The 23,819-nt window shown below is 36.3% G+C and overlaps 1 protein-coding gene and 1 long non-coding RNA gene across 4 annotated transcripts in view; one reads left to right on the top strand and one right to left on the bottom strand.

Moving 5' to 3' along the window:
- BRINP3 (BMP/retinoic acid inducible neural specific 3) overlaps positions 1-23,819 on the bottom strand; it is a 683,233-nt gene that overhangs the window by 409,021 nt on the left and 250,393 nt on the right. Inside the window, exon 1 of one of the 2 annotated variants that reach the window (XM_082394506.1) lies at positions 228-1,798. The exons of the other annotated variant lie outside the window; for it this stretch is intronic. The gene's annotated coding sequence lies outside the window, so the exon portion shown is untranslated. Of the gene's footprint in view, positions 1-227; positions 1,799-23,819 lie in introns of those variants that run through there. 2 annotated transcript variants of the gene reach the window in all.
- LOC309630588 lies at positions 1,289-12,196 on the top strand. 2 transcript variants are annotated; one of them, XR_014245779.1, is made up of 3 exons: positions 1,289-1,371; positions 1,792-1,891; positions 2,289-12,196. It is a non-coding gene; the product is annotated as an uncharacterized lncRNA (long non-coding RNA). The 2 variants fall into 2 exon arrangements; XR_014245780.1 differs by having other exon boundaries at positions 1,792-2,520; positions 3,109-12,196.

Raw genomic sequence — 23,819 nt, 5'->3', positions numbered from 1 at the left:
TAAATGAGGGCAGAAATAAATAATGTAAAAGGTGATGGGGTAATTCATTACATGGGCTACATCAGCACAACTGCAACTAACATACTAATTAATCAACACATTCACATAAATCTTTGAGTTCTGAAAGTGACAAAAATGTAAGAAATGAGACATTTTTTAAACAAACAAGCTTATTAAAAATAACACTAGCACTAAGTTTCTCATAACATATAAAGAGAAGAACTTACCAGAGGAAATTTCAGGAAGCAAGATGACTATGAGAAAAATACATCCAAGATGCCAACAGATATTCCATGATCTTCCAAACCAAGGTAAAGTGATGAGCTTCAGGGTGGTGGAACTTTGAAATAATCAGCAGTTCCTGGTGGCATACCAAGTAAAAACAAGTTACATGCAGAGCCAGGAAGCCCCAAGGGAGGGAAGCAAAGTGTGAAAGAGGTGCCTTTTATTTTAGGGGGAGTGGGAGGGGGCTTATTTGTGGTGAGCCTTAGGCAGACAAAGTGAAATTTTACGGACTGTACAGCCCCATACAGTGGGGAAAAATAGAAGCTGTGTAACCCCAGAGACCAGGAGGTGGACTACTGATAAATCTGCAAAGAGAAGTAAAAGGATGTGTTGAAGACAGCGGGATAAAGAGAGAACTAGGGAGCGAGGCTGTAGTCATCCTGATAGATATAGCAGCAAGAGTGATTTAGGCTGCTGGGAAGGATCCAATGAGAATTCAAGAGGGCACCGCTTCGGAAATCCTGCTCTGATCTTCCCACTCTCAGTTCTTTAAGAGTTACCTGCGTTGGGAACATGATCATTAGGATTAATAGTATTCCATCAGTGCATTTCACTAGGATTTCCCTTGAACCCTCTCCCTCGCAGCAACCGAGGGAGGCGTAGTGAGGAAGCCCAACACAACCAAGCCCCCCAATAACCACTGTGGTCGCTTTAGGATGACCAGATCATCAGCGATTTGCACTGGGGGCTGAAGACGCAGAGGAGGCCGGGTCGCCTGGCGCTATCGGGGGCGCTGTGCCGGGAGGCTTAGGCAGGGGGCCAGGGAACTGCGGGTGGAAGCGGCAGCGGCGGCGGCAGGAGCCCTCCCAGGTCCTGCTTCCTCGGCGAATCCTGCTTCCCCGGGACTCCAGGCAATCGACTTCCCTTCGAAACCTCAGCTCTAAACGCCTCGCTTTAGAAGCTAGAGCTTTGGAGGTTCTGAGGACCGTCCCTGGGGGAGCAGGTGGCAGGCTGTGAGACTCCCGCGTCACCTCTTATTCCTAAACAATTGCGGAGGGAGAGTGTGCCAGAAATGGCTTTGCTGCCGAATGCATTATCTTGCCTTTTTCATAGCCCGATACCGCAAATGATCGCCTGATCGATCGGGTAAGACTAGATTTATTCCTTCTCCCCCTTTCCTCTACGGCCCCGTCCCTTCTCCAAGCCCAAATCCCAAACCCAGATCCCAATCTCTCTCTTTCTCTCTCTCTCTCTCTCTCTCTCATTCAATTCAGGAACTTCCCTTTTCTCTTTGAAACCTACTTCCCCTAGGGAATTGCTTGTGTGACCGAGGGGCTGGCTATTCTCTTTGCGGATGATTTATATTTTGACAGTGAAATGAATCCCCCCGTCGCCACCCCACCGCACCCTCCTTAGAGAATCTCCCTTCCTCCCCCCAGGGGTTCACTCTCAGCCCTGGGATCTGGGTAAAGAGTGCTGTGGGAGTCTTTTGCCCTCTGTATCTTCCTCTGGACCCTGAAGCTTAAGCATTATCCGCCTCTCTCGCTCTCTCTCTCTTTCTTTTAGAAATAGGAGGAAAAGGTAGAGTGGAAGTTGATTTCTTGCAGAGACTGAGGCGCCGAATGATAGAGGGAATAAACATTTCCCCCGGATAAAAATGTTCTTGGTAAGTAATCTTATTTTCTGCGGTTGAAAAGGAAACACATTGCTTCTCACTGTCCCATCCCCCTCTCCATTCATTTATTTGCTCTCTGTATGGAAATCACGAGCTGGGTCAGCAGAAATTTTCTTTTCCTCCTTCCTAGGAGAGTCGTAGCTTCTAAGGGTGAATTTGAAGAAAGGGGCTTTAAGCAGGCAACGTGAAGGCTTTAAGGTCCTAAATTTCCTACGTTCACAATCTAGACACAGATAAAGCTGATGCCTGCTTGCTTGCTAAATGGGTAGTTAAATATCTCCCTTATTTCTTACCTCTCTTTCCTTTCTGAAAATAAAGAAAATAGTTTGGGGTCGTAGCCCCGTGTCTGTGCCCCTTCACCATGTTCTAAAATATATATTTTTTTCAGTTTCAGATATGAGAACGTGTGTTTTTCACATTTTTGGCCAGGAAAGTTCAAGTCATAGAAATGTCTTACTAGTGTGTACACCCTCTGTCCAGTTCTTGCACCAGAAACAAATTCATGGCGACCGAAGTAGGTATTTGCATGTCGTGGTGATACCTATGAATTCATCACGCCCTCTGGCTTCCGTGAGTCTACAGCACCCCCAGGCTGCACACGCTCATTCTGTGGAGAATGGGTAGGTGTAGGAGTGGGAAGGAGCTAAAGGGCTCTTGATTGTGCTGACGTACTATGTCACTAGGTGCACAGAATAACAAAGATTGCAAATCGTGTGAACTTGGTTTTTCAAGTGTAAGCCGACCGTTTTGGATGTGAACAATTAAAAGAGACTTCCTCTAAGAGAAACCACTGCAATTTTGAGTTACAGAATATATTTTACTAGTGAACTATTCATATTCATTTTTTTCCTCCGTTGTCATTCTTTCCACTGTCAATTCCTTATCCCCAAATTTTAATGATAACGGTGAGCTAATTGTCATAAAATGTATTCATGATAAAAACAGGATGCCCTCAGCCTCATCTGAAATATCTGATCTTAAAATTCCATTGATAAGATGGTAAGAATAGACTTTATTTCAGATAATCAATTTTCTAGAAAGCACTGATATAAAATCCTAGAAGAGAGATAGCCAAGTGGGATATTACAATAGTAAGGCGCACCGTGCAGGTGTGCAAATCTGTAGTTGTCATTACTATCAAAATTGGCAAGGGAAAAAATTTCACTAAGGATACGTTTGTATAACTTTTTTTTTCTTTCTCTCCTCAGGCTGTATTCCATTCCTAATGATGTCCTAGAACAGAAGGTTTTCTTCAGTCATCTCATTTTACCAAAAGGATGATTTCTGTGTATGTCCCTGTGTTTCAGACATATGTTGCTAGGGAGGATCTGAGGTCCACACAAGGAGGATGAATATCCTGAATTACATTCATTACAAACACAAACCTAACATCTGTGGTAGAAAGAGAGCATACTTTTCATATAAAAATTTCAATATGCTGCCTAAACCTACTTACCTAATTTGTTATTCAAGGAAATAGAATTATTTGTTGAGGACCCAACTTAACTTAAATTAGAAAATGTAACATTAGCATTTTTAGCATATATGTGAAATAAATGTGAGGTTGATGTTCTTTTAAATATTTGGAGAAAAACAGGACAGGATAAAAAATATTAATTTTGTGACCCATTGTTCCTTAACTTTAAAATAGTTTATAGCACTTTAATAAACAATGTATTTTAACATTATATTAAATCATATGATTATATTTGATCAACCCCCAAATAGAGCCATAGGCTTTATATCTCCTAGCTGGTTTTTACCTTAAGTACAAATCAGGTTTGGACTTAGATTTCAAACTTATGTACTCATAAGTTATGCATTTTAATTTTATGTTGAGAATGTCTTTTCCTGGATAATCTCCAGGCACATCTGCAGTTGGTATTTTAGCAAGTTTTGTATTACAGGTAATGTTTTTGTCTGTTATTCTGGCTCCTTCTTCTTTTGAAATATACAAGTACCACCTAATGTATTTCTTACCTATTAATCCATTAAAATTTCTAATCTAAAAGCAACATCCAAGATATGTTGAATTAGAGAAAGTGAATTAGTGAAGCAAATTGCTTGTGAAGAGAAATGTCAATATGCTTCAGATTATTTTAAGCTGAAATCAAATTTATAACAAAAATGGGTTATAATAAGGACATTCAAACTGTTCCTCATATACAAAAAAGAGTCATACATAACACGCACATTTATGCATATATAATTGCCCTCATTAGAATATTTACATTTATTCCTTTTAGTCTCTTTGTTATGTGATTATTTTGGTTTTAGAGTTTTCTCTTTGAAAGTGTCTAAAACTTCTTAAATACTTAAGTGTGCAAGAATCTTCACGTCTCACTTCATGAGATTGTAACCAAGCAGGACCCTACAAGGCCTTCCCAGAATAGATACACACCCATGTCCTGCGCCTGTGTTTTGTCTGTAGAAAAACTTTAGTCAAAGAATAAATTTAATCAGAGAAGTCAGAAAATGCAGAAAGAAAGGAAAACAGTCAAGCAAGATAAAATAATAATACTTTAGCCTTTAAACAAAGTCAAGGACTTTTAGTTCTTAATCAAGGACTGTAGATAATATTCTGAGCCATATCCTTTGAGCTGTTTTGCAGATACTGAAACCCCCGCCAGTGGGAGAAGTTAACTGTCTGCTGCCCACAAGCACGGAGACCCCAGACCACTTGGAACCAGAAGGGTGATGATGTTGACTCCTGATGACCTCACCACCAACCAATCAGAAGAATGTTCACAAGCTGATCACACCCTGCTCCTTGAATACTATAAGACTCCTCACTACCCTCTCCAGGGTGGGACACACAGTCTTGAGGGCATTAGCCAAGGCAAGAAAGCTGTTTCTTTCTACTTCTCCCAAAACTCTGTCTCAGAGATTTAATCCAGCACAGGTGTACAGAGGCCGAATTTCAGCAACAAGATCAATATGCTGCTAAATAAACTGACCAGCATATTCAAATCTCAAAAAAGTGTGGTGGAACTTGAAGGGACATTAAAGATAGTTTAGTCTAACTCCTTCATTATGATTGAGAGATTGAGAACCAGAGAGATTAAGTGATTAGTGTAATCATACACTAACTAGTAACCCAAAGAACTTTAAATGTAGCTTTCCTAGCTTCTTAGCTAGTATTCATTCTAAATCAATTAAATTCTATTACTACCTGCTAAAACAAGTAGTGCTTCTGAGATTGGGCTAAGTAATAAATGAAGAAGAGAGAGAGCAGTGCAAAGATGAATAAATTGCAGTCTTTTCTGAGTTAATTCTGTTGATAATACTCTTCATTGTAGAAAACTTTTCTTTCCCTGCTGTGTTTTATCCTCTCCTCCTCCCTCCACCCCTGCCCTCAATGATTGGAGAACATTTCATTATGTAATTTTACTTCCTCAGGAAAGATTCTCAGTGTTCTTTTTGTTTGTGCATTGGGTTGTTCCCTAGACTATTTTCAACCACACAATACAACCTTAAACTGTAGATAATTCCAACCACCTGAAGACCATACTCCATCATGTCACCTCTGTGTTCTACTTTTTAAATTTCCTACCAATATAGGAATAGGATTGTATCAAGAGGAACCCCATAATCTCAAAATAAGCTGTTTAATTAGACCCTGACTTACATCAGAAATGACAAACTCACACACACACACAATATGAAATAAATGCAGAGACTAAGACAGTGCATTGTTAAGAAAACATCATGCAAAAAAAAAAAAAATCCATGTTCCATTAAAAAAGGGCTATCCTTATTAGGAGAAAAGCTGCAAGACTTTAGCCATTTAGGGGGTGTTCAATTTTCTGCAGTGGCTGAAGCCATATCAGTCTTCATTCTTTCAGATACATCAATATTTGAGTATTACATTCAAGTCATAAGTTTTGGAAATAGCAAACCTAAAAGACAAACATAAACACTAAAATCTATTGGGAGTTATTATTACCTCAGAAGGGGTATCATTCCAGGATTAAACAAGACAAGAATAGAATCAGATTTAAGCATTAGAATGTACTCTTTAATATAAAATTAAATTTTTACACTAATCTAGAATATTGCAAAAGATGAAACACATATGAAGAAGAATTTATATTGGTTATTTTATGTTTCAAGTCTTGAAAAAAATCCACACTAATCAAAACCTACTTGTTGATAAATAAAAATATCTAATTGTTAAAAGGAAAGATAAGTAAGTTCATAGAATTCTTTTAAAAGCCTTCTATGGACCTGTTTCTTTAAATAATCTCAATATCAAATTGTGCAATTTTGTTATGAACATTTCATATATGATGTAACTGTCTCAAAGAGCTTAATTAATTTGCCAAACCAAGTAGAAGAATCAGAATTGGAAGTCAGGGGACACACAATTTTGAGGGCATTAGCCCACTGTGGCCCCCTTTGCCTGCCAAAGCAATAAAGCTATTCTTTTCTACTTCAAAAAAAAAAAAAAAAAAAAGAATTGGAAGTCAGTTTTTATGATGTCATAGTTTCAGTGGATTTCCATTGTACCATTCTATCACATATAAAATACTGGGATATAGAAGCACTCTGGGAAGATTTGTTAAGTAGCATTTGTATTGCTATATGTGTTTTTGTGTGATTGATAATGTCTTCACATGTACATAATGGGATTCAGAGCCTAACCTATAATATTTCAAACTCAAGCTGCCTACTATCAGTTCCATGAAGAAGGAACCGTTATTGTATTTTTTCAATATTTATTCTTAATTCACTCACTTGTATCTCCACTGATGAGTACAGGATACTACATAGAAAAGGAGCTGAATTCATATTTATTTAATAGATGAAATTAAGTACCTCACCAAACTTTCCCTCTTTAACATTCTTATAAAGGCTTATTATATTTAATTTTTATCCAACATTTAGAAATATTGTTACTAAATGATAGCATTCTTCAAAATATTTTCAGAATATTTGACATATATTAGGCCTAGTAAACCATGTTAACAATGATGACCCTTGGCTGTTACATGGGAGTTTATGTTTTTATAGATACCTTACTAGCCACCATACTAATTTAATCCTCTCACCATGCTGTGAATTGAAGCATTTTGTTTATTTGAAAATGAGAAAAATGAGGTTTGAGGAAATTGAAGCATCATTTTTCATTACTAAAAGAAATAATTGAGCTATTTTTTAGTCATCTTTCAGTTCCTAATTTGTTGGACAGAAGAAGAAATTTAATGAAAATATCAAGTTATTTGTTAATTTTATTAATAAATTATTTATGCAAGTGTAAATTGTTTATGTGTCAACTTTTGCAAGTAAATTATATTTATAGAAGAGTGAAATGTTTTTAATATTATGAGTTGTCCTATAAAGCTATAAGGTTATATAATATTTTGCTATTCAGAATTCTCAGAATTAAATTTTTGACATTAACAAAAATGATTATTTTCTAAATTGTACTATCAAAATGTATTCATGAGTATAGTGACCAAAGTATGTTCATTGGCATAGTGGTTCTATGGACTGATGGAATATCAATTGACATGTATAAACTTGCACAATTTTTGAAGTAACTTACAAAAATGACAGGCTTGAAAACATTCAAAGAAATGATCAGATACAACTTTCTTATAATCCATCCTTGTATCTGGATTTCAATAGTTAATCAGTTTGGTAGAAAGAATACTAGCCCCCAAAATGTCCACATTCTAATTCCCAGAACGTGTGACTAGGCTCCTTTATATGTCCAAAGGAACTTTGCCAATTTCATAAGGTTAAGGACCTTGAGAAACAGATAGAAGCCTACATGAGCTGTGTTTGCCTAATGTAATCACAAGCACTTTTACAAGAGAAAGGCAGAAGGACAGAGTCAGAGAAAGAGATATGATGGCAGAAGCAGATGGAGTGATAGGGACCACCATAGCCAAGGAATGCAGGCAGGGCACCCTCTAGAAGCTGGGAAAGGGAAGGACACAGATTCTTCCCTAGACCTTCCAGAGGGAATGAAGCCTTGCTGACCCATTTTAGACTTCCGACCTCAAGACTGTAAGAATAAATTTGTGTTGTTTTAAGACACTATGTATTTGTGGTAATTTGTAATAGCAGCAATACGAAACTGAGTCAGTCAGCAAAGAGTTCAAAAATAGCTAGTATGCTGTTTCCTCTCAAGTAACTTTATGATTTAACAGCAAACTCGTGTTTCATGGCCATTCCATTCCTCCAGGTACTGAAATATTTCATCAAGAGCCAAGTTGATTCTTCCAACTTGGTTGTATAAGGAATGGATAGAAACCAGGGTGTGAAGAACTGGACAAAGCACTACTTTCCATAAATAAACTAACAATTTTAAAGCTTATAACATTACATAGTTTTGTTCATTTAGAATGTACTACTTAGTATATTTTTACACATATTATCATTCAATCCATACTGACTTGGTTTTTAAAAATATAGATATAGGTATAAGAGAGTGAATAAAGATCTTTACATTTGAAGATTATATGAAAAATATATGGTATGAAGAAAAAGCACAATAAGACTAAGTGCAGAAGCCAAGGGAAATTAGCAAAATATTAAAAGAAATTTGAGATCTAAAATGAGACCACTAGAGAATGACTGACAGGGAGTGGGAGGATTTTTATTTTCATGAAAAGATTGACATGAAGCAATTTGATTGTTTTCTCCTTTTATTTTGTACAGTATTGCAATCAAGAAAAGAAACTGAACATTTACTTAATTAGGATGCATCATTAATTTTAGTGTCTCATGAACTCCTAAGGCCTATCACCCCTTTAACGAAAATAAAAAGAAACTAAGCTACATGATTGCCAATTCTCTTGGTATCTCTAAATCTCTCTAACACTCATACTTCCTATTCTGAAAAAATACATACCTTGTAGGAGGATGAAAAGCAATCCCTCAGATTGATCACAGAGTTTTGCCTCTGAGGAGAAAATATGAATTTACAGACAAAAGCAATTTTAAAAGACCATATAAAATGAATTCATTTTGTATTTATGGAAGGAAACCAAGCCTAAAAGTCAATTCAACAAATATTTATTGAGCATGTATTCAACAATCGTTTATTGATGGTATTATATATAAGCAGCAAGGTTCTAAATGTTATAAGGATATAAAAATAAATAAGCTACAGTTTTATGTCCTAGGAGGAGGATAAGGGGAGTAAACTGATAAATATAAAGTTCTTTTTGACTCCATCCTACACTCTATTCACATAATCAATCATCCTTTTATTAAAAGACAAAAAAATATTGATTGTCATCTAAAGGCCAACACTTCTGAGGATAATGTACTGAATAAGATGACCAAAGTCATAGACCCCAAGTATCTTACAAATATTGACACAGCAGCACCAACAAAAAATATAACAAACCTAGAGTTGAATAATTGCTGGTATCTTTAGCCTAGGCATAAGATCCCTTGAGCAATACATGCTTCATTTATTTACATTATTTAATAGCTTCTGGAAGCATGTAAGTTTGTTACCTATTGCCTGCACTTGTTGGGAGGAAGAGTTTGCTTAGAGTTCAGGAGGATGGATGGTTTTTACACTATAATTTTAAAGTGACAATTAACAATTCCAGTATCCTGTTGTTCAATTAAAATTTGAAATTTGTACTGATGCACCATTCAGTTGAGTCAGCGGGATGAGTGTGGTGATCTGATACACAGTGATTCAGGGACCCAGATGCCTTCCATCTCATGACCCAGTGTTCCTCTAAGTCCTTAGATATTCTCTATTCATTCGGTAAATGTGGTAAAGAGAAATTGTGGAGGATCACTTAGGAGATTTTGTGGGCCAGATCTAGAAGTGGCTCATATCACCTCCATTCACACTCCACTGACCAGAACAATTCTTATGACCACATCTAACTGCAAAGGAAGCTGTAAAAGGAAGTCAAGCTTTGTGTCTAGGAAGAAGAAGAGACCGTGGATAGCAATCTGCTCCATCGATACTCTCAAACCACAGCATTCTGTTATGTGACTAAAGAATCAAACCATACGTTCAGTGCAGGGCAGAGACTTCAACTTTGCTGTGGGAAGGAATTAGATAGAGTTTTATGGGTGGTGCATTGTTAGGTAACAGGGGGAATTCCAGTCCTTGTCAGCATCTAGAATGGACTCTTCACATGGTTGGTGCTTAATAAATGTTTGTTAATGAATGAATACCTATGGCCTTGGGGGTTCCCATAAAATATCCCTGTGCCCAAATTTGGCATTCAACTGTATATCCACACACACGAAAGTGAATCTAAACACAGAATTATACTTTTTACAAAAATGAACTCAAAATAGATCACAGACCTAAATGTAAAATGCAAAACTAGAAAGCTCCTAGAAAATAATATAGGAGAAATCTAGGTGACCTTGACTTTGAAAATGATGTTTTAGGTATAACACCAAAAGCACAATTCATGAAAGAAAAACATTGATATGTTGGACTTCATTAAAATTAACTTTTGTTCTGCAAAAACACTACTATGAGAATGAAAAGACATGCCACAGACTAGGAGAAAATATTTGCAAAACACATACCTGATAAAGGATTGGTATGCAAAATATACAAGGAACCCTTAAAACTCAAAATAAGAAAAAAAATTAAACATGGGCAAAAGATCTGAACAGTGATCTCACTAAAGATTTGCAGATAGCAAATAAGCATATGAAAAGATGCCCAACATCGTGTCATTAGAACTCTGCAAATTAAAAGAACTAACACAATATTGTAAATCAACTATACTTCACTTCAAAAAGAATAATGAAATGGCACTGCACACCTACTAGAATGACCAAAATCCAAAAAACTAATAATAGCAAATGGTCAGAGGATGTGGAGCAACAGGAATTCTTATTTATTGCTGGTGGGAATGCAAAATGGTACAGCCATTTTGGAAGAAAGTTTTGGCAGGTTCTTATAAAGCTAAATGTAGTATTATCATATGATTCATCAACAGCATTCCTTGTTATTTACCCAAATGAGTTGAAAAAGTATGTTCACAGAAATACCTGCAGTTTTATTCTTAACTGCCCCAAACTGGAAGCAACCAAGTCATCCCTCAAAAGGAAAATGGATAAACAAACTGTGGTACATCTGTACAGTACAATATTATCCAGTGATTAAAAGTGTACTACTAAGCCACAAAAAGACATGGAGGAACCTTAAATTCATATTGCTTAGTGCAAAAAAGCCAATTTGAAAAGGCTATGCACTGTATGATTTGAACTATGTGACATTTTGGAAAAAAAAAAACTACAGAGACAGTAAAACAATTAGTGATTGATCAGTGGTTGGTTTTTATTGGTGACGGTGGTAGGGGAGAATGGGATGAATAAATAGAACACAGGGGATGTCTATCTCAAACCAATGGTCAATACTTTCAGGACAAAGCAATAATTGATCTTCTTTCTACATCTTTGATTGCTGCCTTTGAGTTACTTTTTCTACTATATTCTCATCATCTTGAACTTTTAAAGTTGGAATTCCCTAAGACTCAGTCCTTGAACTTTTTCACATTTACGTCTACGCTAAATCTCTTGGAGAACTCATTCATTTCCATGGCATCCAATACCATTTGTCTACTGATTACTCCCAAGTTTATATTTTCAGGCTGATCCTTTCTCCTAGACTTTTCAGAATCTATACAAATTCCTATTGAACAATTTCACTTGGAAGTATAGTAATCATCCTAACTTTAACATGTCCAAAATTCAGCTGTTGGACCACAACCCTTCCTCAAACCGGTTCTACATATGTTCTTTGCCAACTCAATTAGCAACAATCCATCTTTGCAGATAGGAAAAAAAAAAAGAGAGAGAGAGAGAGATCTTTGACTTCTCTCTTTTTCACAGAGCTCATACCCAAAGAATCAACAAATCATCTTAACCCTACCTACAAAATACATCCAGCATTTTACTACTTCTGATCCCTTTCATTGCTAACATTCTAACCCAAGCCACCAATTATCTCTAACCTGATTTATTGCAAGAATATCTTCTTTGCTCTGCCTCCCCCATTACCATTTCTTTCTATCTGTAGCAACAAATACTATAATCCTGTTAAAATGAAAATTGATCATGTAACTCTGCTAAAATATACAATGAGTTCTTGTTTATCTAGAACAAACACCAAAATCATCACCATGGATCCCAAGACCCTAAAACGTTTCATCTTTCTTTATCCTCTAGTCTGTGAGTACTGTATCCTTAGTCACTCTCTTCTAGCCACCTTGGCTTCTTTACAGAAATTGCAAGTCATGCTCCTTCCTTAGGCCATCATATTGATAAGAAGTCCCATTTTATACTTGTCTGCTCATTGGGTCCCAAAGCAGCTGTTCAGTATGGTCTCCCTCTGGAAAAGCTGGATAGTCTCCATAACATACATAGTTCATGAGAAACAAAGTGATACTTCTTCAGGCCCCTTTTCTTTCCAAAATGCCACAGTGCAACCTTTCCTGTATTGTCAACAGCACCCTTGAAAGTTGTTCCTTTCCGAAATTCCAGGAGAAAAGTGGAGCAGAAATTTCTCTCCTCTGTGACAACTTATTATCTCTATTCACACCCAGTCTTCACCTTGCTCTTCACTTCCTCTCCTTTTTTCCCGTGGCCAAGTGGACTTTAGTTCACTTTCTATAAGTAAGAAAACTGTCCTTATGTCTAATGTTCTAAACATTAAAGTAAAAATTCTCTAGATTAAAAATTCTCTGCCAGAATAATAAGATTCTGATGTGAATCCACTGAGATATGGCTCTCAAAGGGAAGTTTTTAAAACTTAGCTTCTTCAAGGTTTAGCTCTTATAAACAAAAAGCGCTTTGGTTTCATACCATATAACCAGTTGAGACTAAAGAAACACATTCAGGACATTAATTGACATTGTTTTTCCCTTAGAGGAGGAAAGAGCAAACAACTGCTGAGTTAAAATATTCAAATTCTACCCCATTGCATTAGAGCAAAAATGTGCTTATGTAAAACTTTTACAAGAAAGAGAAACATGAATTGATGAGTTTGAATCTATCTACATGCAAGAATGTGCTTTTATTTCAGGGCAAATATTCCTTTGTGTTCTTCTCTATGACACTTTCTAGTGTGCTATCTAATACATCCTAGTAGATGCTGAATATTTGACTCAGAAAAATTCCTGCCCTCAAAAGCCAGATGCCATCACTCCTATTCTTGTCAGAATATTGATTCTATCAAGTATCTGCTTCTTTAATTTATTATTTTAAAGATCAAATCTCAAATTAGGTCTGAATTGTGGGGTCTAGGTCACATGCTTGGGCTACAAAAAAAAGGCAAAAGAGGAAAATAAGTTTGAGACTCAAATTGTCTAAAAGTGTGTAAAGAACGTGCAAGGAAGTTACAATACATTGCAAATATCTACTAATTTGTATATAGCTTCTACTGTTAAAAGGTAATGACCTTCACAGTCAGTATGAGGATGTTAAAGCAAAATAGTGACTATCTAAAATTAAATTTTAATTGACAGATTATTGTAAATTTCTTATAGAATCATAGAATATTATTGATTGATTAAAATTACCATGCAAATATATTTGAAAGAGATTTGAAATGTACTCATCTTACTTTTTTCCCATGCAAATGTTATCTTTCCAGCAGCTTTTCTTCAACTTGCAAACCAAATATCCAGTATATGAAAAGCTATGAACATTGTCCAGTACAATTATTCCTTTTTAATAAATTCTAATTGAGTTCTAGGAAAAGTTGTAATTGAACTAATGTAACAATTCATGCTTTTACCCATATCATTGCCTAATACATATTAATACATATAAACATTTGAGATTATTAATTATTGGAAAAACACTTTTAATCTAGGATGTAAAAGGAAATAATTATTGACAATTATAAAGAGGATTAATTTTCCTAAATATTATAAATGTAATTAATAATATTTTAAATACTATGTTTACTAAAAATTCGTACATATGTGCTATAGAATCCTCAATTTATTTGCCATTCTCTCATGAATCAATTGATAATCCTTAGAGGCAAGACACAAAGTATTTTAAAGTAAATATTGTTTATATAGACAACATTAGGGGCCCTAAAGATTTCTTTGTTAAATACAATAATACATACACTCAAGTTTTCTAGATTTAATTATGTTTAATTATATGCCATAGAGGGAAAAGCAATATTATCAATTAAAAGCAGAAAAGACATTGGGACGGAAGGGTAGAAATTTTGGTCACAGATAATATAACCAACTATTTCTAGTAAAATAAAATTTCTTTTAGCAATTATTGCTACATTTCTTTGATAAGATCTTAATTTGCTTTGAGAATCCCATAAAAAAATTTTATTTGCTCATAGAAAATAAGACAGTATTTGTTGTTAAGCGTGAGTAATTAACAGCAGATTTTTAAAAGTCACCAGTCTTGAACAAGTATAAGAAAATGTGTAAGTTTTCAAAGGGCAAATATATATTTGCAAATTAATATACATAAAATATAAAAGAATGTAAACTCAGTATATTCATCATGCTATATGTCCCACACATGGATACTAGCAGGTTTACATACATTTTAATCATTTTGCCATTAACATATACTTATATAACCAAGTTCTTACTAAATATTCTCAGTAATAAATTCTGCCTAATATGTAAATAGTTGATTTATTCCTAACAGTGTATAAAATTCATTGTTGCATTAGAATTCAGAAAAAATATATACTTATTTATATATCTATTATAAGTAAAAGTGTCCTTCTTTTGTTTAATACAGGTCATTTTTATTCTATGCATTCACAGAAAATTCTTCAAACATCATCACAACACTAATGAAAAACTTGGTAGCATGATCTTGGTAACTCTCCTTTCTGCACTCAGAGTTGGAATATACGCCAGTCTTCTCATGTTTTCCTAAAACTGTGGATTGAACAAAATCAGTAAAAGGCAGGTAGTGTATTAGTCTGCTCAAGCTGACATAAGAAAATACTATAGACTGGGCCTGTTAAACAACAGAAATTTATTTCTCACAGTTCTAGAGGCTGTGAAGTCAAAGATCAAGGTGTCCGCATGGTTGGTTTCTGTTGAGAGCTCTCTTCCTGGCTTGTAGATGGCTACCTTCTCACTGTGTTCTCACATGGTAGAGAGAAAGCTCTGGTGTCTCTTCCTCTTCTTATAAGGACGTCAGTTCTACTGGATCAGCCACTGCCTTTAGGACCTCATTTAGCTTTAATCACCTCCTCAAAGGCCCTATGTCCAATGCAGTCACATGGGGTGGGGGGTTAGTGTTTCCATATCTGAATTTGAGGTGACCCAATTCAATCCATAGCAGATAGACTACGCCAAAAATGATAATTCACCTCAAAAATAATTTACCTTTACTTTTAATTTACCTGATGGTTCTTTTTAACCATCAGTCTAGACCAGGAGTAGTTCACCACTTTCTGTTTTACCAGAGATGGTAATGATTCTATGCAGAGTATCCTCCAAAAAGAGTGCTCATGAGGTAAACTGTGAGTTATGCATAATTTCTTACTAAACTCCAGCAAGAGAACAATCACTAATGGGAAGACCCAGGATATTAAGTTAATCAAACAAACACCACAAGAATGTACAGGGGCAAAAACTAGGGAGATTCACAACTGAACTCTCTGAGACATTTTTTTCTGCCATATGGGGATAATTAAATAGATTAGCTTCTAAATAGAAGCATTTTCATTTTCTCAATCTGCACTCTCTCCCTAAGAGATTTCTTTAAATCTATTATATGGTTAGTATAATGGCTGGATTGGACTGGACACTTGTCATAATACGAGTTGCTCATTGTCTGAAACCCATTCCTATGAGTGAGGAATTCTCCACTGCATGAGACTAGTTTGGACCCAGAGAAGCTACAAAGATGCACTTTTCCAGCTCAAGCATATGTTCTACGTTGGATAATCAGATGCACATGCCTAGCAGAGTTTAAATCTCCAGCTAGGAAACAAATCATCTCACACAGTTAGCGGGTCATTTTCATGGTAGCCTCAGGCACAGCTGCAGCTCGGGCACAGCACTGCTCCTGCACTGCTGCACTGCTCCTTGCATCATCACTAACACTGTAGGACATCAGAACAAAATTGGTGTTCGAGCATGGTTTCCAAGACACAAGGTGTCCCATTGTTCCAGTGTGCCATTTGAAGTGACAGGTTACAAAGCTACAGAAACCAGTTAGTGAATGCATCCGATGGTTCACTGTAATGGAGAAAAGCACACTTGTAGAAAATGACCAAAGGGCTGAATTACCAGGTGAAGAATTGAGTAAGAGTCACAGGCAGCCCTCAAAGGGAAATAACAATGAGACTTAAATGGGAGCCCATCAGCAAAGAAGAGACCATCTCAAGAGCAAATTGAAACAGAAAACGTCTTGAGTTCTGTAGCTGCACAACGGAAGCCCACAAAATATGGTTTGAACAGCCAGACAGGGACATTATTGTCATTGAGACTCATGTGGATTCAGATGATACTACATAAATCTATAACTGTCTCCCTTCCTACCACAAGGCCACAGTAAACTCCCCCATATATTAGGACACTATATTTGGAGTACAATGAGAAGGAATGAAAATCTGAGATTTCAATGATTTATCACAAAAGAAACAACCAACAGATCTGGATGGCTATAGTAAGATCAGACAAAACAGTCTTTAAGACAAAACTGTCAATGGAGAAAAAAAAGTTCATTTTGTTACAAGAAAATGCTCAATTTATCAGGAAAACATGACAATTATGTCTCTACCTAAAATAAACATTCAAAGTTATATTTTTTTAATTACATAATTGCAAGGTCAAGGCTCGTTTGCTGGCCTAATGTATAAGGTCTACACTGGAGAATGTATTTAACAGTAATAACTGGAGATGTCAATATCAAACTTTCAAAGCCAGAGAGAAAAATTAGGCATAAGATCAACAAGCAAATAGAAAAACACTATAAAACAACTAGACTTCTACAAAAGAGGCACCTAATAAGAGCAGAGTGACACATTCTTGAGAACCCAGGGAACATTCTCCAGTGTAGACCATATGTATTAGGCCACAAAACAAGTCTTGATAAAAGAACTGAAATCATACAAAAGCATACAAAGAATGTTCTCCAATCCAATGTAATTAAATTTTTGTAAATTACAGGAGAAAATGTAGGATATTCACAAGTATATGAAAATTAACATATTCCTAAATAATAAATAAGATAAAGAAGAAACAACAAGGGAAACTAGAAAATACTCTGAGATGAATGCAGTTAAAGTAGTTTTTAGAAAGAAATTAATGGCTATAAGTGCCTATTTTTAAAAAAAGAGAGAGAAAAGATCTCAAATCAGTAATGTAAATTTACATCTTGAGAAACTAGAAAAAGAAAAAAAAGAGCCATCTGGATTGAAATTAAGCATTAAGGAGAAAATAATAAGGATTAGAATGAAAATCAATGAAATAGAAGATAAACACATAGAGAAAATTAATAATATCCTATTTGGTTCTTTGAAAGTACTGACAAAATTGAAAAACTTTTAGGTATATTGACAAAGAAAAAATAAATCAAATTATTAAAATCACAAATGAAAAAGGAGATTATACCATTGAATTTACAGATACAAAAATATTTATAAGGGAATACCATGAGCAACTGTATGCTAACATAGTATTATGCTAACATATATTAAATAATCTTGATGAAGTGGAACATTCCTGGAAAGGCACAAATTACCAAGTCTGACTCAGAAAAAGGAAAAAAATTTGAATGGACTTATAATAAGTAAACAGATAGAATTAGTAATTCAAAAACTCCCCCAGAAGAAAACCTCACTCCAGGCCCAGATGGCTTCACTGGAGAATTCTCAACATTTCAAGAAGAATTTATCCGTATTCTTCACAACTCTCAAAAATAGAAAAGGAAGGAACACTTTCTATACTAGTCATATTTCTCCAGAGGAACAGAATCAATATTATATATGTGTATATACGTCTGTGTGTGTGTATATATATATAGAGAGAGAGAGAGAGAGAGAGAGAGAGAAAGAGAGAGAGAAATTTATTAGAAGGAATTGACTCACCCAATTTTGGAGGCTTAGATGTCCCACAAGCTGCCTTCTATAAGCTGGAGACCCAGGAAAATGTGTATAATTCAGTCTGAGTCCAAGGGCCTGAAAACCAGAGGAGTCAACGATGTAAATCCCAGTCTGAGGGCCAGAGAAGATGAGATGAACTGTCCCTGGTCAAACAGTGATACACAGAAAAAGGGATGGATTCCTCCTTTCTTCATTTTTTGTTCTTTTCCATCCCTCAGTGGATCAGGAAGGTCAAACTCCCTTATTGACGCCACAGATTCAAATGCTAATCCCATGCAGAAATGCTCTCACAGACACTCCGAGTATAATGCTTAATCTGGGCACTTCATGACCAGTCAAGTTCATACACAAAATTAACCATCAAACTCCCCAACTCAATCTTATGGGGCCGGTATTGCACTGATAACAAAAAGACATAGACATCACAGGAAAACTATCCCTTATGTGGATAGATGTGGAAATCCTCAAGAAGATACTAGTCAGCTGAATTTAGCAACCTAACAAAAGGATATATAAAATGACTGGTTAGGACTTACTTCTGAAAAGCCAGGTTGATTTACCATACAAAATCAACCAATATTACATACCATATTAATAGATATTAATACGTTAAGGAAAAAATGCCATTTGGTCATCTCAATATATGTAGAATAAGCATATAAACAATCTAGCACTTTATCATAACAAAATCACTCAATAAGCTAGGAATAAAAGGGATCTTCCTCAACTTGGTAAAGTTTGGCTATGAAAAATCCACGGCTAACATCATACGTAAAGGTAAAAGACTTTCCAACTATGATTAGCAGCATATAAAGGATGCCTGCTCTTACATGTGGACATGGGAAGGGGCAAGAGGAGGGTAGGACGAATTGGGAGATTAGGATTGATGTATATACACTACCATGTGTAAAATAGACAGTTGGTGGGAACCTGCTGTATATAGCACAGGGAGCTCAGCTCGGTGCTCTGTGAGGACCTAGATGGGTGGGATGGTGGGGTGAGAGGGAGGTCCAAGAGGCAGGGGTAGTGTATACATATAGCTGATTCACCTCGTTGTACAGCAGAAACTATCACAACATTATAAAGCAATTACACTCCAATAAAAAAAAAAAAAAGATGCCTGCTCTTGCCACTTCAATTCAATATTGTGCTACAGGATCCAGCCAGGGAAATTCAACAAGAAAGAGAGTTACAAGATATTCTGATTGGAAAGAAAGAGATAAATTCTCTCTCTTCACAGATGGCCAGAATCATGTGTATAAAAAAACCTTAAGAAATCCACCAAAGACCTATTGGAACTAATAAACTAGTTTAGCAAGTTTGCAGGACAATTAATCTATGACAAAAGGGGCAAGAATACCATGCAGAAAGAAAGTCTTCAGTAAATGGACAGCTGCATGCAAAAGAACCAAATTGGACTACTCTCTCACACCAAACACAAAAATGAATTCAAAATGGATTAAGACTTAAATGGAAGACCTGAAACCCTAAACCTTCTAAAATAAAACATAGGCAGTAAGCTCTTTGGCATAGGTCTTAGTAATATTTTTTTTGGATATGTCTCCTCAGGCAAGGAAAACAAAAGCAAAATGAAGCAAATGGGACTACATGAGAATAAATAACTTGTTGAATTAATGCATTTGACTCTTTTACATTTTGTTTCTTTCTCTCTCCCTCTTTCTCATACTAAGTGGATTTTAAAGTGTTTGATCTAACATTTTATCCTGCTTATTTTATGTAAGAGTGTCCTCTCATGCTTTAAAATAGACTTTGTAATACTTAACTTCTTATGGCAGCATAGAATTTCATTGGTTTATTTTTTAAAACCTACTTTATTTAAATATCATTTGCAAATATTAAAACACATCTACTCAAAATGTATTTCAAAAAGTTTTAACAAATTAATGGACCTGTGTAACCACCACTGCATTCAAATTATAGAATATTTCTATCACCTCAGAAGTTCCCATACAAACACTCCTACTTCCCCACCTTATCTGGGCTTTAGGAAAAAACTGATCTTCTTTGGGTCATTATAGGTTAGACCTGTCTTTTCTAAATTTTCCTGTAAATGGAATTCTACTGTCTAACATCTTTGCTCAGCATGTTTTTGATATTTATTTGTGTTGTTGTGGATATCAGTAGTTCTTTGCTTCTTATATTTAAGTAACATTACAGTGAATGACTATATCACTCTATGTTCATTCTGTTGATTCAGGTTGTTTCCAATTTTCTACTCTTAAAAGTAAAGCTGCTGTAAACAATCATGTACACATCTTAGGGTAAGCAAATGTTTTTATTTCTACTTTGTGAATTTCTGAAAGTTACATTGCAAGAGCACAGGATAGAAGTAGGTTTAACTTTATAATCTGTCAAGTTGTTTTCCAAAGTGTTTATATTAATTTTTATTCCCAGCAGGATGAGTGTCTAAATTGATCTATATCCTCAGCCACACATAGTATTATCAGTCTTTTTAATTTTAGCTCTTCTAATGGTTATTTCATTGTGGATTATTTTTCATTTCCTAGAAGAATAATAACAAACACCTTATCAGGCATGAATTAGCTATTTGCCTATCTTGTTTTCTGGAGTGTACTTTCAAATAACTTATCCATTTTAAATTCTTTCTTATTCATCTTTGTTGTTTTCATTATTCAATTGTAATTTTTTTTTCAGAATTCTCAACACAAATTTTTGTCATATACACACATACACACACACAAGCACACACACGATAGTTTTCAAAGAGGAAATTTAATTATGATAGTCAAATTTATCATTTTTTCTTTTAAAATTTATGCTTTCTATATCTTATCTAAGAAGTTTTTGTATAATTGAGTCCCCAAAATTTCCTCTATGTTGTCTCTAATAGTTTCATAAATTCAGCTCTTATATTTTGGTCTATGATCCATTTCCATTTAATTTGTGTATATGGTATAAGGTAAGAGTTAAGGTTCACTTTTTTAATATGAATATCTAATTTTTTCAGTACCATTTGTTGAAAGGATTACACTGTAAATGTACTGCTGATTCAGTGATGGTGGTACATTTACTGAAAATCAATTTGACCATATATGTGCAGTTCTATTTCTGGACTCTATTCTATCCCCTTCCTCTACATGCCTGTCCTTATACCTATACAAACTTGTCTTGAATTCTCTAGCTTTATATTAGTCTGTTGTTAAATTTATGCCCAAATATTTCATGGTTTTGATGCCACTTTAAATGGCATTAAGTTTTTAAAAATTTCTCCATTGTTCATTGTTTTTTAACAGATTTACAATTGATTTTTATATTTTGATCTTATATCCTGTGATTTTACTGAACTATTAGTTTTAATATCTTTTTTGTAGAATTATCAGGATTTTCTATATGTACAATCATGTCATTTCTGAACAGAGTTTTACTTCTTCCTTTGCTATCTGTATACATTTTATATATTTTTTCTTGTCATATTGTACTAGTTAGGACTTACAGTACTAAGTTACATTAAAATGGTGAGTTCAGATGTCCTTGGCTTGTTGTCAGTCTGAGAAGAAAATATTATTAGATGTAGCTCTAGGTTTTTCACAATGACATAGATCAAAATGAAGATATTTTATTCTATTCCTAGAGAACTAGGAAATTATATCATGAATGGATGTTGAATTTGTTCAAGTGTTTTGCTGCATCTATTCATATGTTTATACAGGTTTCTCCTTTATTCTGTTTATATGGTGATTTACATTGATTGATTTTAAAATATTAAACTAACCTTGCATTCCACAAATAAGCCATAATAGATGGTTCATGATAAATTTTATGTATTGTTGGATTTAGATTGCTAAAAATCTGTTGGTGGTTTTGCATCTATATTTACAAAGGATATTAGTCTGCAGTTCTCTTAGTATCAGGGTAATGCCATCTGGTTTGGCTATGTACTCTTCAGTACTTTGCATTCCACTAAAAGGAAATTCCTTGTGGTCCCCTGATCATTATATTCTGTTTCTAATTTCTGTTCCTTATCTCATGGTATTCTTTTTGCTGAAAGTCTCACTTATGTTCCCATGGCTGACTTCTACATTGTTTAAGACTTCTAGAGACCTTCAAGATGGTGGAAGAGTAAGACGTGGAAATCATCTTACTCCCTACAAATACATCAGAAATACATCTACATGTGGAACAACTCCTACAGAACACCTACTGAATGCTGGCAGAAGACCTCAGACTTCCCAAAAGGCAAGAAACTCCCCACGTACCTGGGTAGGGCAAAAGAAAAAAGAATAAACAGAGACAAAAGAATAGGGATGGGACCTGCACCAGTGGGAGGGAGCTGTGAAGGAGGAAAGGTTTCTACACACTAGGAAGCCCCTTCACTGGCAGAGACAGGGGTGACGGAGGCGGGGAGCTTCAGAGCCACGGAGGAGAGCGCAGCCACAGGGGTGCGGAGGGCAAAGCGGAGAGATTCCCGCACAGAGGATTGGTGCCGACCAGCACTCACCAGCCCGAGAGGCTTGTCTGCTCCACCACCGGGGTGGGCGGGGGCTGGGAGCTGAGGCTCGGGCTTCAGTCGGATTGCAGGGAGAAGACTGGGGTTGGCTGTGCGAACACAGCCTGAAGGGGCTAGTGCACCATGGTTAGCCGGGAGGGAGTTCAGGAAAAAGTGTGGACCTGCCTAAGAGGCAAGAGACCACGGTTTTGAGGTGCGCGATGAGAAGGGGTTCAGAGCACCGCCTAAACGAGCTCCAGAGACGGGTGCGAGCTGTGGCTATCAGCGCGGACAACAGAGACGGGCATGAGACGCTAAGGCTGCTGCCGCCGCCACCAAGAAGCCTGTGTGTGAGCACAGGTCACTCTCCACACCGCCCCTCCCGGGAGCCTGTGCAGCCCGCCACTGCCAGGGTCCTGTGATCCAGGGACAACTTCTCCGGGAGAACGCTCAGCGTGTCTCAGGCTGGTGCAACATCACGCCGGCCTCTGCCACCGCAGGCTTGCCCTGCATCTGTACCCCTCCCTCCCCCCGGCCTGAGTGAGCCAGAGCCCCCGAATCAGCTGCTCCTTTACCCCGACCTGTCTAGGTGGGAACAGATGCCCTCAGGCGACTTAAACGCAGAAGCTGGGCCAAATCCAGAGCTGAACCCCAGGAGCTGTGCGAACAAAGAAGAGAAAGGGAAATCTCTCCAAGCGGATTAAATCTTCACAATCAACTTGATGTACCCTGCATCTCTGGCGTACCTGAATAGACGATGAATCATCCCAAAATTGAGGCGGCAGACTTTGGGAGCAATGATATATATATTTTTTTCCTTTTTCTCTTTTTCTGAGTGTGTATGCGTATGCTTCTTTGTGTGATTTTGTCTGTATAGTTTTGCTTTTACCATTTGTCGTACAGTTCTGTCTGGTTTTTTTTTTTAGGATAGTTTTTAGCACTTGTTATCATTGGTGGATTAGTTTGTGGGTTTGGTTGCTCTCTTCTTACTTTTTTTTTTCCTTTTTTTATCACTTTTTCATTCTTTTTATGTTTAATAATTATTTTTAATTTTAATAACCTTATTTTAGTTTTTTCTTTCTTTCTTTCTATTTTGTTTCCCCTTTTCTTCTAAGCCATGTGGCTGACAGGGTCTTGGTGCTCCAGCTGGTTGTCAAGCCTGAGCCTCTGTGGTGGGAGAGCTGAGTTCAGGACATTAGTCCACCAGAGACTGCCCAGCTCCACGTAATATCAAACGGCGAAAACTCTCCCAGAGATCTCCATCTCAACGCTAAGACCTAGCTCCTCTCAAAGAACAGCAAGCTACAGTGCTGGACACCCTATGCGAAACAACTAGCAAGACAGGAACACAACACGACCCATTAGCACAGAGGCTGCCTAAAATCATAATA

Source organism: Balaenoptera borealis (assembly GCF_965194805.1).
Source record: "Balaenoptera borealis genome assembly, chromosome: 1".
NCBI classification, from domain to species: Eukaryota; Metazoa; Chordata; class Mammalia; order Artiodactyla; family Balaenopteridae; genus Balaenoptera; species Balaenoptera borealis.
The sequence above is the reverse complement of the archived record's forward strand: the minus strand, read 5'-3'. Positions and strand labels throughout refer to the sequence as shown.